The sequence below is a fragment of the Camellia sinensis genome, chromosome 1 (assembly GCF_055761805.1).
Source record: "Camellia sinensis isolate YWXY chromosome 1, ASM5576180v1, whole genome shotgun sequence".
NCBI classification, from domain to species: Eukaryota; Viridiplantae; Streptophyta; class Magnoliopsida; order Ericales; family Theaceae; genus Camellia; species Camellia sinensis.
Window position 1 is genome coordinate 231,700,389 of NC_138961.1, and position 11,649 is coordinate 231,712,037.

An 11,649-nucleotide genomic window follows, 5' to 3' on the forward strand; every position below is an offset into this window, starting at 1 on the left:
GAATTCTGCCAAAAATGTTGAAACATGGCTTCGACATCTGTTTGAGAGAAGACTGGAGTGGAAAGGTCTATAGGGACAGAGGAAGGTAAATCCTCTGAGGCAGCAGTAGCAGTGCGTTGAGCAGACATTGGTTTAAACGGAGTCCCAGAACGGTGAGAGTTGTTGGGGGAAAAATTCCCGGTGGAAGGACCATTGCAAGAGGCACAGGCGGGATTGCGGAAGTAATCTTGCTGGAGATGACCAGGACCAATCTTGTTGCAAAACCGACAAAGACGAACTAGACAATTAACCAGAAGGTGAGTCGACGGAAGACTGCGGTTTTGACAGTAGTTGCAGAGAGTTGACCTCTGTGGTGAAGGTGGTGAAGGAGAACTCCGAATCTGGGGATCAGCAAGAACAGAGTCCACAGGGTGCGGATGGAGAGTACCAAACGTGGTTTCCTCTGACAATAGTTCAGAAATTGCTTGCTCAAGAGTGGGTAAAGGAGTGCGATGAAGGAGAGATGCGCGTACTGGCTCAAAACAGGGAGTGAGAGCCATGAGAAACTGAACCAAGTGCTGTTGGTCATGGTAAGTAGTAAACAAGGCAACATCCTTAGTACAATCCCATGAAGGTTCAGAAAGAGCAAGCTGATCCCAAACATAATACATTTGGGAGAGGAAATCATTAATGTTTTGAGTTGTATCTTGGCGCATACGGTGAAGATGACTCAGAAGCTAATATTGGTGAGCAAGGCCAGTAGTTTGATAGCGTTCTTGTAAAAAATCCCAGATGGCCTTGGCTGGAGAGGAAGTAGAGTCAAGTTGGAACCGACCAAACTGAAGGCTGATAGATGTAATAGAAGTATTGCGAAGCCAAGTGATGATCTGATAGTTTTTACTATCCCAATCCTCCAGACGATCGACATATTTGTCAGCGGATTCTGTGGTGGCAGCGGATTCCGTGGTTGCTTGGATGGGTTTGCACACATCCCCAGTGATGATGCGCCAAAGTTTCTTTCCTTTGAGGAACCCGGACATAGCTTGTGCCCATAAAACATAGTTAGTCCTGTCAAGAACAACGGAAATAGGGTGGTTAGAGGAGTCCGGGCGATCCATGAGGGAAAAAACAGTACTATCGAGGTAGAATCTGAAAAATCCGAGGGAACCAGTGAATGCAGAAGGTCCAAATTAGTGAGAAACCGAGCTGAATAGGCCAGAAAAGTCCAAAAATAGGGGTGAACTGGCCTGGGAAAGGTGTTGAGCCGGTTTGAGCTGAACTAGCTGGAGCCGAAGGCAAAGGCGTGTGCAAGTGGCGCGAGCCGAAAGCGAAAGCGGCATGAGGTGTGTGCGGCGCGAGCGAGTGACGCGTGCGGGAGAGACGGCTCAAGCGGACGGCTTAAGCAGCGTGCGGATGCGTGTAGCGCGTGAGACGCGGAGAGAGGTGGCTCAAGCGACTGGTGGATGCGTGGAGCGCATGGGACGTTGAAGGTGGAAGCGGCTGACGCGCCGGCGACAAATGTGGCGGGTGAGGGCGCGTGAGACGTCGGATGATGATGAATTTGGTGGAGTTGGATTCGTCGTGAAGAGACGAAGGTATTGTGTTGTCAAATCTGGAATTTAGATAAGGACGAGATATGCAACAATCTGCCAAACAGAAAATGTGATGTAGACGAGATACACAGCAATCTGCCAAGCAAGAAATGTGATGCAGCGGAAGAAGAGACTAGGAAAAACAAGTGTGCTCTGATACCATGTAAAATATGTTGAGAGAGTGATATTGAAAGAGTAAGTAAGCTCTGTGATTCAATATATATTCAGAAACCAAATAGAGGCTCCATTATATAGGAGCTGTGTTACAAAACATCATTTTGATACAATTCAATATAATAATGAAAAGGAGGCCAAAAGAAGATGGGCAACCGAAAGCAGGGACAAAGAAAAGGAATCCTATTATCTAGCTAGCTGTATGACAATTATATTATACATACTATAACATATTAACATTATATTAATATATTAACACACGTGAAGTAGAAGGTATAGGTCAAGTTGTAGCCTTGGACAATGATAAAGTTATTTTTATCCTACTGCCGTAGTTATAGTACATGCTTTGAAGCCAAACCATTCAGGAACTGAGTAACCGATTTGCAGAATGGAAAGTGAGAGCCTCATTTGTGAAAATATTTCGAGAGTGGGAGTGCCTCCAGAGCATAGATATACAGATATATACTTATGTGTCATACATTTTCTCAAGCCATTTTTTTATTTTATTTTATATATTCATTGTAAAAGTAACTAATATTTGCTGAATTAATTAGGTACTGTACTGTTTGTTTGCGACTCCACCCTGCCAAATGGAATCAAGCAGAACATAAAATATTTAAGTTGCCATATACTATACCTGAACCATTGACCACAACATAAATAAACACATTCCTACCACCAGGCCATCACATGGTTGTGCATTTTTATGTTGTTTTCGTACATCATTAATAGAAACAAACACAATACTTGTGCAACCAAAAATAAAAAAACAAATGTGTGTACCATTCTTAGACAGCCTAACACACAGCAGAAAATGGCAGCCGGAAAGTAAATTTGTTGGACCATCTGTGGATTTAACACCATTGAATCTGCAGATTTGATTGGTTTTCACTCTCAATTCATGAATCTGCGAATTAGTGCGTGATTCGCAGCCTTAGTAGGTGGATTAGGTTATTTAGTTCAGGAACACCTTTTTCCATTGACATAAAAAAGGCACATGCATGATCAAGCCCATAGAACTATCAAGTATATGAGGATGCCGTTTCCAATATATACAAATATTGATATATTCTCCTACTTTCATGTCCACAAATAGAACTACCAGCTTTTGACAATAAGTTTTACTTTGCAAAAGGTGAATCTTACTTGCTACGTAGAACCTATTTTTGAAAGGAATACATTGTTGTTTGCCTTTTTTGCAGTGTCAGTTGAAGCATGAAGGAGAAACATAAAATTCAATGGTTCAGTGGCATGTGCAAAGGTGGAGTCGCACCTTGCTGATGCTCGAGTTTACATGCTAACCACCCAAAGGAGTTTGATGTGGTACGCTGTATATAATATATCTTAGATGCAAACCCTTTTTTTTTAATGTATAATAAAATATGCGGAGCTAGTTGCTCAAGATGAGCATTTCTGTTTCATTCAATTTCATATGAAACTGAATGGCATTTTTTTTGGTTACTTGCCGAAAAAGAAGGCATGAATTTTTTAGCTGTACTGTGTGAGCAAGAATAGATAGAATTGGTTTCAGTTAGTGGATATCACACATCTGTCCTATTGTTTTGGTCTTGGAAAGACGGTCTTTTGTGGGAATGTTTACTTGTAACTGTTAAAATGAGCCAATATTCATACTTATAGTATTTGTTGATGTTTCAGGTTGATCTTGATCCTTATGGTTCACCTTCTGTGTTCCTAGACTCTGCTGTTCAGTCGTTGATGGAGGCATATTGATGTGCACTGCAACTGATATGGCAGTACTATGTGGATGGGGAGGTTTGCTATACCAAGTAAGGTTTTCTGCTCCTCCTCCCCCTTCCTCCCTTCATAACTCAATAGCTTTTGATTACTAGGCTTGTTTAATGCTGCTTGTGGAATTGATATGGCTCCTATTGTTTGAGAGGGACATATTGTCATGAAATGGTATTGAGGATCCTACTTGCCTCCATTGTGGTACTTCTATTTTCATGATAAAGCTGTTATCTTTGACATTTGAAATAGAAATATAAATGTTTTGAGGATCATACTTGCATTTATTATTTATTGTTTTCCTTGAATGTGGTAGTTTCTTTCAGTGATCCTTATTTTCAGTTTTTCGTGTGTACTTGTCTTTGCTATTTTTTTTGGTCATTTTGTTTCTTGTAAGGTATAGTTTTCTGTCACCAATTCGTTGAATGCACGCTTGACATCTTTATGGACCTGGACCTCTCAAATTTGTTGATTCAGACTTTTCGTCACTTTTGAAGTCATATGTTTGAGTTACGGGATTTCTCCATTTAACACATAATTGTCTCTGTCAATCTTATTGAAAGGCCTTATGGGTATTGTTTATTTTTCTATTTTGAAATCCTGCACAGCTATGTGAAAGGCATGGCAGAGCGTTAGCTAAATAATAAACAAATGACTTGGTGTGTGTGAGGAGCAAATTTTTCAAGAACTTGGAAATAATTTTTCTCTTCTTCCAACAGATATTTGCTTTGAAGTTTGAACTGGGTTGAGTTAATATTCCTTTAAGAGTTAAGGCTAAAGGGACTGAAAGAAAATTTGGGGCCCATGACTTATATAGAATAGAACCTGGCCTTCTTTGATCCAGGTGTCATAGACATAATTTTTAGGTCTACTTGTATAATTGTATGTTAATGTTTCTTTGTATTTTTTTAAATCAAAAATTATCATAGTTTCTATTTATCAATAACAAACTTAATTCTACTTTTCCTGAAGCTTTTCCTGAAGTCGTAAAGCTTCATTTATTTCACTCCACTGACTAGGTATCCAGAGCACCGAACCAATCTCTGTCTCTTTGTCCCAAATGCTTGAGTCTATTAATGTTATAAATCCCTGGGGTTGGCTCCAAGGGGGAATAACTCAAACTCAGGACCTGTGCTTCTTGCGACAGGTTCCTAGTCATCTCATCTACTCCTTTGGGTCATAAACATGTTTCATTATAAGATTTTGTGCTATCCCTCTCTTGTAATTTAGTGAAAAGTATTTTCTTTTCCTAAATGCAGAGCCATGCAAATCGGTACAAGCGATACATTGTTCCAGTGCTATCAGTTCAGAACATTCGGGTTTTTGTTCACGTATTTACATGAGTCTCCTATATTATTAGTTTTGCTTCAAACTAGCTAGTAGGGTAGATTTGCCTAATTACTACAATAATGATCATTTCTCTTCATGTTGTTATCCAATTGGTTCCTTGCTTAGTTGTATTTGACTTGAAATTGGTTACAGCTCTGCAAGCTCTCTTATGTTTACCAGTGCACTGGTTGTGATTCTTTTCATCTTCAGCCTCTTGGAAGGATTGTGTCAAAGGTATTTATCTATTTCATGTGCATGTGATGTAGCCTTTATATCAGCTGCTTGTCTGGGCATTGATGATATGTATCAGACTGAGGCCCCGTTTGGGGACTTACCTTTTTAGCAAAAAAGCCAAAAAGTTACATTTTTAGCCAAAAAGCCAACAACTCATACCAAAAAGTCAAAGATTCTTCTTTTTCTCTACTTTTTGCACATCTTTTCGTAATTAGTCAAAAAGTCATCCCAAACATATAAGTTTTTTTTACCTACTTTTTTAGCCAAATAGCCAAAAAGTTACTAAATTAGCCTGTTCCCAAACGAGGTCTCAGTCTATCAGATATGACAATTCAGACACATGTCTTACCTTATTTATGTTGACTTTACTATTGTTAACTTAAATCAGTATTCTGAACGACATAACTTATAGGTTCGTAATATGGATCAATGATTTTGTGTTTCTAATTTTATTTTGTGCTAAACTGTTAGCAACATTTTGATGCTTTCGTTTTTTTCCCCTTTTCAAGAATAACAATGTAAGGTAATTACCTGGGTTCGCCCCTGTTGTTCCTCAGCTATTGCGGGAAGAAATATAACATGGGTGGGCCTATATGGTCTGCTCCCATCCATGATCAAGAATTGGTAACCTCAATACTGGCAGATGTGAAGTCAATAAAGGACCGGTATCCTGCTTATGATTGAATCTATGATGTATTAACAACAATTTCAGAGGTGTGCTTATGATCTTTGAGCTGATTTTTGTTCTACATTGTTGGAGTATTAATTAACTCTAAGCTATTCAATTGTCTATAGTCAATGCAAAGCAAATCAAGAACTCATGGCTGCATTTTGATAGATAAAAATACTATAGTTCTCATTTCCTTAAATTGGTTGTGTTTGTAACTGGAAATCAAAAATACATTCCATTGGATGCTCAGTGGGGGGTTTGTGTGTGTTTCTGAAACATTTTTCTTGCATTCATTGATTTCTTATACCTATATATCCAGAAAACAAATTTGTTGGCAACTCTTATTCTGGTGGGTTTGTTCACAGGAATTGCCTGATGTTCCTCTGTTATGTTAAAATGCACTTCCCCCTCAGCTGTAATATTCCGTTGTGCAGTCATCAATGCTGGACATCGTATATCAGGATCTCACGTAAATCTTTTGGGGCTGAAATCAGATGCTCCCATGGACGTTATTTGGGATGCCATGCGCTGCTGGGTAAGTACTATGTTGTGTGTTTCCATGTGCATGTGTGCGTTTGTGTGCTTCCCAAATTATAAACCCTGTATGTTTCAACTAGGATAAACAAACAAATCAAACTCCTGCACTTTCATCAGCAAGGATGAACTCATGGCAGTTTGTTGAATTGTGTTACAAATCCTCGTTGAATATTCCTGTGTTTTCTTAGTTCTTATTATGGATTTTGTGTGCGTGCCCGTTTGTTACAGATGATTTAAAAAAATAAAAATAAAAATAAATCATAAACTTCATATTACAAGTTATTTTTACCACCCTTTTTAGTGAGTTTGTGTGTCTGAACTCATGATTGTTTGTTAACGGCTTTTTCATGAATTAGTGCATCTTTTTTCGTTTAGGTCAAAAATCATCCTGTGCAAGCTCAACCGCTTGATCAGGCAGGAAGTGTTATACTAGCCAAGGAACAGTTATTCAACTACCTTTTTTTTTGTTTTTTTTTCATCCCGTGTTGTTTATTATTATTATTATTATCATTATTTAATTTTATTATTATTCTTATTTTGATTCTACCGTTAATTTCGTTCTCATCGCAATTTTCTTAATCATCCAGCAAGACACTAGTTCAAGCACACACGCAGGAACATTTGGAAAATGCCTGTTTGGTATTGTTTTCATTTTTTATGCTTTTTAAAATAAAAACATTGAAGAGTTTGAAAACACTTATCGTTTTAATATCATTTCAGTTTTGTATGAAAACACTTTTTGAAAATTCAGATAACAACTCAAGTACTGCCTAAAAAATGGGTTCATATTTTATTTTTTTTCAAAGAAAATTTTCGGAAATAGTTTGCCAAATAAGTTTTCCTTAGGTGCATCGTATAATAATAAAGTTCTTTCCCTTCATACGACCACACCGGATGGGAAGGCCAACGAAATGTGTCAGCCCCGTATTTTTGGGTCATTTTCTATTGTTTCTGTTCTCTAAATGAAAAAGAAATGCCTCCTGTAGGAGAGGGTTCAAGAAAAAGAGTTGGAAAATTCGAAGATCTTCGAAGATCCTTGAAGAACAACTTCGAATTCTCTAGAATATGATGAGAGGCTTAGATTCTTCAATAATCTCAACTTAGGAACACAACAACAAAGGAGATGATGGAGATAAGAGATTGAGTGAAGAAGAAGGCAAAATGGCTAGCGAATAGAATAATGGCAAGGCTCTCCCATGGATCTCCCACTTTCACTCTCAAGGTTGATAATGGAGAAGGGAAATTAGTTCTTTCCCAAGAGTTAAAAATCTCCAAAATCCATCCCTTGTAAAGCAATGGGTGGGTGCTATTTATAGGCACCTCATGATGTAGGATGGAGCCCATGTGCAAGGCACATGGGGGATATTCTCTCTAACCACTTTGTCCGAGGAGGTGACCTCTCCGAGGAGGTGACTTATCCGAGGATGAGAAAACCCCGAAGAGGAGATCACTCCCTCGGCGAACCCTTCTTCTTAGCCACACCTAACCAATGATCCCTAATCATCCCAAAGGGTCAGGGGTAGTCCCAGAGGACGTCCTGCCGCAAAATATTACCGAGTCTCATGGACCCCCCGGGGTCGTGCCACCTCGACCCGGGTATAGGCTAGTTTAACCGAAGAGTGAATTTGTCTCCACTCACCGTCCTCGGGATCGGGTCCTTTGTTCGAACTCCATTACGCCCATGGTTCTGGTGCGTAGATCCTGGAAAGCTCCGAGCCCGCAAGTGTTCTGGGACTCATTAACGGAGCGACTTCTAGATTGCGTCTGAATCCGTTCGAAGCCAAGTATTTCGGACCTCTAGGTTCGTGGATCCGAACCCTTTCGAGTCCGAATGCCTCGGATCTCTAGGCTTGCCTAATACCCTTTCGAGTCCGGGCCTGAGTAAGTCTCTAGGTTTGTGGATCCGAACCCTTTCGAGGCTTAGAGCCATTCAGCCCGTTTGACGGCGATAAATCCAAACCCACCAATCTTGGACTTGCGATAAATTCGGGCCCACTAATCTTGGGCTATTGGGCCTAAATAATTTAGTGGGCTTAAATTAGCTCCTCTTACATTTGCCCCTTGCGTGTGCGAGAAATTGTAATTTTCTCGGACATGCATACTGTCATTTCTTCGATCCTGCTTCGCATCACGTTTCCCAAAAAAAAAAAAAAATGTTGTCACGACAGAGCCTATGGATAAAGTTGATGACGCACTTCAATTTACAGAAAAAATTGACAAGCAAAAATTTTATTTTTTTGTACTTTTTTTTTTTTTAACAAACAAGGCTCACACGTTTTTTGGCAACCCTAATCAATACCCCCTCCTTTCTTTTTGCCTACAGCCGCCGACAGCACAACTTTCCTCTTCCTTTCTCTTTTTTTTTTTTTTTTTTTCAATCAGTGACATACACCTTCTCTCTCTTGCTTTGCATTCCATTTGAAGGCCATAGCCGCTGCTTCTGCAAATCAAAAAAAAAAAAAAAAAAAACAGAGCCATCACGAAACTCTTTTTTTTTTTTAAATCAATGCAGCACAGCTCGGTTTTTGCTTCTGTAACCACTGAAGAGCACTGTTGAAGAACACTGATGTAACTTCGTCTTCCTCTCCTCACTATTGAATGTTTTTTTTTTTTTTTTTTTCATGTTGCACGTTGTTCATCGCCACAGCTACAGGCCCCGCCATTGCTGTTATTGATCATCATCAACACCAACTCATCTACAACACCATTGCTGATGCAGCCTTGCGCCACCAGCTCATGCTATCACTAGCCCAGCTCGTCACTGGAGACCCACAAACCACCGTCGTCGGCCTACGCGAGAGTCAGCCGCGACACTGCTCTTTGCACGCGACCACCCAACTCGCGCAGCTTGTGAGCCTCATGTACAACTCCTGTGACATCGCTGCTTCTGTCAGACGCGACCTGCCAGTGCCGACCACGTCGCCCTTGCAACGCGTCGTTGGTCCGCCTAGCACCCTTCTCACATACTGCTTGTCTAAGCCATACGCACTGCTGCCGACTTGTCTTGGCTGTCCCTGGCGCTGGCTCTACGGATCTCGGCCTTAGTTTGCCGATTTCAGTTTGTGCTAGTTCAACCCCTCTCCAAACTAGCTTCATATATTTTTGCTTATCCAATCCTTTGAATAACTATATGTTGAAACCCATTCTTGAATTTCTTATTTGTATAAACTCTGATTTATAAATTTCTGAATAAGTAACCCATAAATTTCTGGTGTTGCACATCTTGATAAAGAGAACTTGATTTTTCTTTGTGAATATGGGAACAATCAATGTTGAATCCCTGCTAATCCCATGGAAGAAATTTGGGTTTTGTTGTCTTGAAATCTATGCTGACAAATCTAATAGAATATTTGATGCTTGTATTGAAATATTGATGTCAAGGGTGGAGATGTGATAGGAATGATGTCACGCTTGATACCTTGTGCCAAGACCGAACCAGCCTACCATCGGCCTTTCTTTGCTGAAACTCTTCCTCTGGCTTCGACGGTCCAATGCAAACCACACACGTTCGCCCTCTCAACGCAACGTGTGTGGTTGCTGACTCTTCTGTGGTACCAGCGTTGCTTCCGGCTTCAACTTATCTGACGCCGACCACGCACGTTCGCCCTCTCAACGCAACGTGTGTGGTCTTGCCCAACCTAGCTCAGTCTTGTTGCTCGACGCTGACGCCAACTCCGCTACGTCTTCCACACTACCTTCGGCTTCAACTGTAACTGGTGATTGACCACGCCGCCCACTCAACGCGGCGTCGGTCTGACTATATTATTTCTTGCCCACTGCCGGTGCTATTATTGATTTACTCCGGCTATCTTCGGTACTGGTTCCACCCATTCGTGGCCTATTTTCTGCTTCCCACATTGCCTCTAACTCAGCCGTGCTCTTCCGCTGTTGGCATAAATCTGTGAGTAACCTCTTGTTTTGACAAAATCCGAATTTTCAAGCCTTACTAGAAATTTGCTTTGGGCCTTTGAGATTTGTGAATATTGTTGTATAGCAATTTTGAACTCGAGATAGCCGAAGGTTCTATTGAATCTTGATTGGCATGAGTAATGTAATCCTGAAATTCATGTTTTGGAGCTTGACCTTGTGTTGATAAATCTGCCATAAACAAAATATTTGATGCTTGCACTAGGCTATTGATGTTGAGAGAGAACATGGCCTACACGTGAGTGTTGTTGCTATCTTTGCTTGCATGGGATGAATAAAATAATTATTGTTGTTGTCGATGAAACCCGAGAAAATAAATCTTGTTATCGAATGATTGATTGTTGCAACCCCGAGAATATTAGATATCATGCTCGAACTCTTGATGTAGAATTCATCGTAGGACTTGTTGATATGATGAAATACCTCGTTGAATAATAAAGATGATATATTGTTGTTTGTTTAACTTGTGGATGCTTGGGAAATACATAGCTGATGCCAAAATTTTGTGTGACCGTTGTAGTTTTACGTCGGCTTGAGAGGAACCAGCCCGGAGAGACAAAAACTTGATTGTTGCATTTTCATGAACTTGCTCAGAGTAATAAAATTGTTGTAGCTTAAATTGATAATTATTATTTGTTGATGTTGCCCCATTCTGATAATGCCTGAATCATGATCTGAAATTGATATTGTTTGTCTCATTTGTTGGCTTTGCTATTTCAGGAAAATGAATTCTTGATTGAAATCCACGACCTCCGGGCCCTTGGAACCCGCACTAATGAGAGCAAGGGCTGTTCCTCGGAAGTCCGAACAGAAGCAAGACTGTCCCTCGGGAGTCCGAAAGTAGCACACACCCTACTTTGACAAGAAAGATTCCTCTGGAAGATAACCGAGTCTACCAAGCTTGCACCAACAGAAGGAAAGACTGTCTCTCAGAAGTCCGAGCAGAAGTAAGGCTGTCCCTCAGAAGTTCGAGAGGAAACAAGGCTGTCCTTTAGAAGTCCGAGCAAAAACGAGGCTGTCCCTCGGAAGTCCGAGTGGATGTGCACTTCTACTTCGGCAGCTAATGGAAGCAAAGGCCATCCCTCGGGAGTTCGAGTAAGAGTCCACTCTACTTTGAAAAGAAAGACCCTCGGAGCTCGTATTGATGAAATCAAGGGCTGTTCTTCGGACCCGCACTAATGAGAGCAAGAGTTGTCCCTTGGAAGGCTCTCCCTCAGAAGTCCGAGCAGAAACAAGGCTGTCTCTCGGAAGTCCGAGTGGATGCGCACTTCTACTTCGGCAGCTAATGGAAGGAAAGGCTATCCCTCGGGAGTTCGAGTAAGAGTCCACTCTACTTTGAAAAGAAAGATCCTCGGAGCTCGTATTGATGGAAGTAAGGGCTATTCTTCGGAAGTCCGAGTGGGAGCACACACTCTACTTCAGTAAGAAAGACCCTCAAAGCTTGCATTGATGGAAGCCATG

At 40.8% G+C, this 11,649-nt stretch overlaps 1 pseudogene; it reads left to right on the plus strand.

Moving 5' to 3' along the window:
* Positions 1 to 1,442: 1,442 nt before the first annotated feature.
* Positions 1,443 to 10,924, plus strand: LOC114286189 (tRNA (guanine(26)-N(2))-dimethyltransferase 1-like; annotated as a pseudogene).
* Positions 10,925 to 11,649: the final 725 nt, after the last annotated feature.